General features: G+C 41.6%; 1 long non-coding RNA gene across 1 annotated transcript in view; it reads left to right on the top strand.

Moving 5' to 3' along the window:
* The window catches only part of LOC128410274 (uncharacterized), a 47,570-nt gene extending 40,230 nt beyond the window's left edge, over positions 1-7,340 (top strand). The window contains exon 3 of the long non-coding RNA XR_008329442.1: positions 6,156-7,340. This is a non-coding gene — a long non-coding RNA (uncharacterized LOC128410274). The remainder of the gene's footprint in view (positions 1-6,155) is intronic.
* The last annotated feature ends 760 nt before the right edge of the window (positions 7,341-8,100 follow it).

Consider the following 8,100-nt stretch of genomic DNA (forward strand, 5'->3'; position numbering starts at 1 on the left):
TTTTTCAAAACTTTTTAAAAAGCATTTCACAGCATTTTTTAATATGTTTGTAGATTACACCCCAGCTAATTCAGATGTATTCTTTTTTCAGTAAACCCTCATTACATGTCACCTTAGGTTAAGGCCATGCCAGTGGGCCTTTCGTTTTACTCTACAAATGATGCATTTTATCCTAGCAGGTTTAGATCTACATACTAGAGAATGCAACATTTTCCTAAGCATTATGCTAACACCTAGAGTTATAATGCTCAAACCTTACCTTTAGTTAAAACAAGTGGCATGGTGGGGATGGGGAAAGCTTCCACCAACATTATAAGCCTCAAAAGTCTATTTGTGTTTAAAAATAAGCCCCATTGAGCTCATAACTTGAAACGCAGCACACATGATCTATTTGATGAGGTCTACAAAGGCAGCAAATGTCAAACTTATCCAATAACATTGCCACATGTGCAACAATTTTTTTTTATAAAAAAAAGTGCTGAAGATCGATACATATTGCCTTTGCAAATTTTATACAGGCATGTCATATGTTTCAAATGCACTCTATTGCCTTATGAACCATCTGAGCCTTACTGTATTGCTAGAGAATGAGAAAAGGGTGTGGCTACATGGAGGGTAAGCTGTAAGCAAGCTCAATTTCTGACATCGCAAAATATAATTGCTGGTCACAGGACACTTCTGTTAAGGCATCAGCCTTAGCTGCCAATTTCCTGGCTTTGTGGAGTTTGAGCCAAAATGAGATCTTAAACTAGCAGGGTTTTTCCCTACTCAGGGTGGATTTTTCATTGAAAGTTGCTGCTTTTTCCTTTTAATGGATGTTTGAGGCTTACAGTGTACCTCAGGAATATCTCTGTTAAAACATTCTCTCTTATAAACTTATAATGACTTTTTAATATAAAAAACCACCACCAAAATTCTTCTTTTCGCCAACCTACCTGTTTCGACGCCTGTATTCTGGATCCATTCCAAAGTGTAGTGTATTCTTCCATCTGTCAATTGCAATGGAAAATGTCTCAGACATTCACAATAATCTGTTTAATCATAATTACTAATATTACTAATTACTAATATTATTATTTTTTAAAACTGCAGTTTTTTTTCACCCTCAGAGGGAAGTCTGCATGCCAAAGACTGACACAGAGAGGCAGAAGGGTATTTGAAAGCTTTAGTTCAAAAAATAGCTTATTCATGTTATTATCAGGGAAAGATCTAAATCAGGGGTGTTTATGGACTCTGATTCCTATCAGTCCTAGCCAGCTAGTGGTCAGGGATGATAGCAAAATAAAAAAAAATCCTTCCAATAGCACCTTAGAGACCAACTAAGTTTGTTATTGGTATGAGCTTTTGTGTGCATGCAAGCTCATACCAATAACAAACTTAGTTGGTCTCTAAGGTGCTACTGGAAGGAATTTTTTTTATTTTGTTTCAACCACGGCAGACCAACACGGCTACCTACCTGTAACTAGGGATGATAGCAGTTGTAGTCCAACAACTTTTGATGACCCCATACTCCACACCCCCACTTCACAGCTCCCAATGGCTTCATATATATGTAAAAAGCACTGGAGACAAAATGGAACCCTATGGAACCCCACAGCAAGGCACCGAGTAGAAGCTGGTTCTGCAGTTAAGAAAGGAAACACTGTAATGCTCCCAATCCACAGAGCCATTCCAGGAGGTTACTATGGTCAATGGTATGTAAAAGCCCTAGAGAGATCAAGGAGAACTAACAGGATCACATCACTCCTCTCCTTCACAATAAAGGTAAACAGAGTGACACAGGGTGTTGATAATCAGCTTCATCCTGTCACACCGATTCTGCCTCTTCATTCCACACAGACAAGTCCACCACACTAGAGTTGAACTTTGCTTCAGCAGTAGTGGTACAACAACATTCACTATTGCACCTGAGGGCAGCAACAAACTTAGGGCAGGCTGCTGCAGGGCACATACCACTGGAATTTGGGGCAGGGGAGAGTTCAGGAGCAATCTCAGGGGTCCTGCCACTGCTGCCCCCAATACACACCCCAGCACCTACCAACTGAGGCAGCATCTTCTCCCTAATGATAGCGTTGACTCTTCCGCCATTTTGGATTCTTTTCTGGTCTGCAGTACCAGGAAACATCTTGTTGCTGCTGCTTTCCTGCTGCCCAACCACCCCAGAGCTGCTCTGTACAGCTTCTCAAAACCAATGAATTTAACTTGCACAGGGAGCAGCACAAAGTTTTAAAATTGCAGATCCATAACTAACAATACAGGCAGAGTATACTCTCGGCCATTTTCATAACTGACAGCTATATTACGCGGGCAGCTGTATCGACATGGCCTTCTATCATCTTGTAGAGTATTGACACTGTTCTTGGAATTTATTACCACAGAGAGTTTGACTGGAAAATTAAATAATAGGAGGGAGAGAGAGAGCATGAGAGAGAGAGAGAGACTCTTGACTGGTTAATATGATTACATGACTCACACTCTGGCACAGCTACACTTAGGATTAAGTCCCTGAGCTTTGTAATCATCTGGAAATGTCATTACTGACAGTTATCTCCCCTCCCCAATTAGACGTTGGCAGTCTCTTCCTGTCATCCAATTAGAATGTAGCAGTTTCTCAATAGTGCTGTGCATTTAACATGTCTAGATAAGGAATAGGCAGTGTTGCAGCATTCACCCTGCGAATAACATGCTTGCTCAAGCTTGATACCTTAGTATTTTACTTACATGATATATATCAAAAGGCGGTTGCCTGGAGAGTGCTCTCCTCCCAACTGGTTTGGAATGAAGGTGCTTTCAACCAAAAATAGCCCACGCCCCAGTTGCACAGGCAGTTCCACAAAACTATTAAATAGATTATTAAGGAGGTCAGCATTAAACTCAGAGTTGATGAGTTATCTCAAGCAAATGGTTACTGTCGTCCTTGACTTATTAATAATAGCTGACTTTACAGGGTTGTTGTAAGATACAATTGCCTGGGCATAGCCGGGAATCAGCCATCGAAAACAGTGTCCCGGTGGAAATCTCTAAAATGTCTGGACGTATGCCAGTCAGTGGCATCGCAACGGGGGGGGGGGCAGTTCGCCCTGGGTGCCATGTCTGGGGGGTGACAAGAAGGCACCCCGCGGGGGCTCACAACGACTCAAGCAGCCATCACACTGCCGCAGCTGCATGTGGAGGATCCTCCGTTTGCGGCTGCAGTCGTGAGCAGAGGATCTCAGCGCCGGCGGCAAACCACTATGTACAGTGCATGTGCAGCATCATACGCATGCACTGTACATAATGCTGCCACACATGAGCTCTACATAGTGGTTTGCCGCCAGCACCGCTCGAGCACCATACAGACGGCGGTGGGATCCCTCCGTCGCCGCTACAGCCGCGAACGGAGGATTCTCCATTCGTGGCTGCATCTATGAGCAGAGGATCCCAGCATGAGCAACGCTGCCAGCAAACTGCTATGTACAGCGCATGTGCAATGTCACTATGTACGGCGCATGCACTGTATGTAGCTATGCCACACATACGCCGTACATAGTGGCTTGCCGCCCCGGGTGTCACAACGCCTTCGTTCGCCCCGGATGGCAGTCCATTTGGGAAAACTAGAAAAAGAAAAAGAAAAAGCTCAGCAACCATCAATGTAAGACAACTGGTGTGGTGTCTTTTAATCCTAAGAAGTGCATGGTGATGATAATGGTTTCTACTTATATGACAATTTAGAGGGTTCAGGAGTTAAATGGAACTTGTACGTTTGCAATGGACTCTATTATCATTTCCGTATTCCCCCCCCCCCGCCCCAGATAGCTTTTGTTCAAAACCCTAAACCCAGGAAGTAACTACCATGATAAAAATGCATTTGTGATTAAGGAGGGAAAAGTTCAACATGAGCACCTATCACCACGATTCAGAGCTGTAGTAAGCCTCAATCAGTCAGAATCGTCTGTGCTTTTATGTGCTAATTGGATAAGAGTTGGAGGTTGTGGTATTGTCAGCATGATGGATTAGGTACACACACAAAAATCTTTTTACCTCCTCATTTGTATTTTAATCAGTCAGCTGCACCTGATAGACTCTTCCAAATGGTCTTTTCGTTTCTCATAAACAGGTTGGAAGCTTACAAGTATGTAATATAAATATGTCAGATGCTGCCTGATTTGCCACATCCACCTGATTTCTTTTTCACAGGTGCCAGTTCTCTTTCTTCCTCCTCACAGATAGCAATGTGGATGCCCAATTCTCTCTCTCTCTCTGCCTCTCTCAACTAATTAAGGCCTTAAAGAATCATTCATTCATTTCAGGTTTCTGTGCGCTTAGTATTCTTAGTATGGTCTGGTGTCAGTCTGACCTTTTTTAATGTTAGCTTCCACATTCTGAGAACATTTCTTAAGAAATTCTAGGCTTCTTTTCTGATTTTAATGGTTGTGTAGATACCTACTGATTGTGGTTACAGCATGGCAACTATCTTTCTTGTGTTTTATTCTCAACTGACTCCCTATACTCATTCTTTGAGTCAGTATTTTGGGGTTTTTTTGCTTGAATTTCATCTTCAGGCTTTCTAGTGTTTGTGTATGTGTGTGTACACACACACATATTTTCAATTCCTGCCTGCCAACAATAAAACAAAAAAGATGAATTATCTTTATTGGTGTCAGTGGTTTATAAAGTAATGGCCACTGGTACCATAATTCAGACACATTCTGTTTATTTAGCTGAGTCAATGGAGATATTTGCCAAAGAATTCAACTTTGTTTGTTGACTAATTAGGTTATTCTCTGCATGCTGTAAAAAGAGATGAATAATTCCTTGACAGATATTTTAAAAAGGCATCACTAAATCTATCTTGGTTTTTTAATACGAGACCATGAGGTGACCATTCCTTTTGATCTCTGAGGCTGGACTAGCGGGTGTCTTGAAAGAGATGTCACAATGAGCTGAAGAGGCAGTAAAAAACCAACTACTTTGTCTGGGATGTACCAATTCAAACAGTGCTGGGGGTGGGGAGAGATTCCTATGGCAGGAAGTTGTCTCACTAAACATTGTACCCTACCAAAAACAGAACAGCTTAAAGCCCTTGTGTAAACAGGGGAGAAAATGAAGGGTTTAATGAAGAATAGCAGCTGCCTTTTCAGCTTCTTGTGCTCCTTGGCGGGGGGGGGGGGGGCGGGATGGTTTCTTCCAGTTGATACCCAAGTAGATGATATGTGACACAAATTCCACAATGTTGGAGTACTCAGCAGACTTCAAAGGTCATGAATTAAGACTCCTCTGTCCACTGTCCAATACCAGGCTGTGATGAAATCTAGAGGAAATATGAAAGATATAGATACTCTATATCAGTGGTTTCAAGTTGGTGGTGTGTGGACCCCAGGGCGGTCCGTGTAACCCACCCAGGGGGTCGGTGGCACCATTCACACAACAAAAACTACTATATATATATATATATATATATATATATATATATATATAGTAGGGGGGCATGGCTTGGCTTTTCAATAACAGAGGGTCTGCAGTACTTAGCTAATTGGGAACCACTGCTCTATATGATCAAGGCTCACACTTATAATACTGTTCTATATAGTACTATTCTATAAGTGGCCTTGATGATGCCTGAAATATTAGGTCAAATGATATTTCACTTGAAACTATGCTGGATAATCAGAGTCTTTTCAAAGAGAACCACTGATCTCAAGAGGCTGTTGCTGAAGGAATTTGTCATCTATGAACATCAATTAATAAATTATTGAATTAGCCTCTCGAAATAATAAACACCATGAAGGTTTTGCTTTATTCACGTTGAAAAGGGTGATATTTACACTCTGTCTCTCTATGTGTCTTGAAATCAGAGCTTTGCAAACTACCAATTTAGGTTCAAAAACATTTTACTACATTCAGCCTGTTAGATGTCTTCATGGTTTACAGCCCAAGCTTCGACTTAGCAAGCTCTCTCTATTTGTTTGTCATCTTTGCTTCATTCTCAGAATTGTTTAGCAGGGGGGAAATGCTTAATTTTATATTTTAATTAAAACAGAGAGAATGATTCCCGGTTTCCGTTCTAGTTATTGAAAGAAAATACTACCCCCTGTGTAATCTGACACTCTTAATTATCTTATGAAAATTGATCTCCCTTTTACCTGCTCAGACTTCGTTCTTTCTTTCTTTTGCAGTTAGAACTACCATCAAATGTGAGAAGCATTTATGAATGCAGCTGTACTTTGTAAAGGGCATAAAGCTATGTCCGTAGACTGAGAATCAACATTGAACGGTCAGAGAAGGAAGAACGAGGGGGGGAAATCACCAGCATGGATAAGCTGACACTTGTGCCTACTCACGTGTAGAAAATATAGTATACAGCATTTAATGGAAGAGCATTAAGCAAAGAAAACAACCCCTCTCTCACCTGCTGCATATTTCTTTTTTTGCCATGACAGTTGTGACACATAGAAGATACCGATAGCAGAAGCAGATGCAGTGATGATGGATCTTCATAATTCCTTTCTTCAGAGGCCATCTCTTCTCAGGTTCCCAGCTGTATGGGCCTGTTTTCAGACACTAGTCTGTGGCTTGCATAGTTTTTTTCTGATGCTATGGAGAAATAGAGCTGCATGACATCCACATACTGATGTTTTGGGATGGGTGAGGTGGAAGCTGGGGCTGTTGAAAGGCAGGAGCTCTGTGAAATGGAAGGGGATCACCCAAATTTGGGTATACACAGAAATAAGCAGAGCTATTTTCCAGTTCTGAACTATTTCTCCATTCACCTTATTTCTGAACTCAATATGAAGAGGGTTTGTGTGCCTGGAAAGTGGGGACTATTTAAGTTTCTGGACAGTGTGTTTTGTTGGGACGAAAGGGCACAATGACCAATTATATGTGTGTATGTAATAGTAGAAGTGTATAGATTTCCTGCTTCAAAAACTGGAAGTGTACAGCAAATTACATCTATACTATAAATAAATATTTTTTATTATTTATAAATAATACTATAAATATATAAATATATACATAAATAAATATATAAATAAATAATACTATAAATAAATGAATGTCAACTAACTAAAATCAAATGCAACAACACCGAGACACAAGACTCTTCTGCGTTCCATGGTTCATTAGGTGTGCATTATTTATCTCCTGTACCATCTTTGCACATTTGCAAGGCAGCATAACAGAAAGGGGTCACTACCTTGAGAGAAAGTGGGGGTGGGGGGGAAACAGCAGGGATATAAGTGAGCCCAGGAAGTCACCATGCTTGAATGTCAATGCTGTATACGTAGTTATTTCTGGCATTTCCACTCCCAATGTAGTTAACAAAGTGTATTTGAAACAAACAAACAAACCAAGTAATGAACTACAAATAGCAGAAAAGTAGAAAAACAAAAGCCAACAACATAAAATTGCACCAGCAATACAAAACCAGTTTCAATGAGGTTTTAATCTTGGGCAAGCTCAGTTGGTTGGTTGGTTAAAAGGAAGGACCTTCAGTTCATGCAGGAGAAACAATAACACTCAGCTCCAGTCGCTCCAAGGACAAGTCCTCACTAGCTAGAAGCAGCCCCGCCAGTAGCCAAAAGCAGTTGTGGACTTGGGGCTCTCAAATGTCACCTGTGCACTGTGTGATGCTGAATTTTGGCACCTCCTCTCCTCTTCTGCTCCGTTCTACAGCATTGTTTTGCTGACCCCTGTGGCATGGCACCCAGTGCAACTGCACCAGTTGCACTACCCCATAACTACCTCTGCCACACACTTAACCTCTGAACATGGGTGGGGTGGGTGGGGTCAAGAGGAGGTCCTCCAAATATTATCTGGGCATATGGAATAGGCAGGTTGATGTAGCTCAGGGGCAGCCGGGGGGGGGGGTTGCCATCCAAATGTATTTGCACTCCATCAGCCCTAGCTGACATGGGCAGTGGTTTGGCAGATGTAGTCCAGCAACATCTAGAGCAGGCACGTCCAGCTTCCAAGAGACTGCGATCTACTCCTACTATAAATAAACTGGCAGTGATCTACCCATTGAATTGACCAGAGTTTTTGAGATTTTTTGCGGAGGCTTCTTCAAAGTTGTTGAGCTTTTTTGGGGGGAGGATTGTTGAGCTTGTTTTTTGGGGTGGT

Source organism: Podarcis raffonei, chromosome 3 (genome assembly GCF_027172205.1).
Source record: "Podarcis raffonei isolate rPodRaf1 chromosome 3, rPodRaf1.pri, whole genome shotgun sequence".
Lineage (NCBI taxonomy): Eukaryota > Metazoa > Chordata > Lepidosauria > Squamata > Lacertidae > Podarcis > Podarcis raffonei.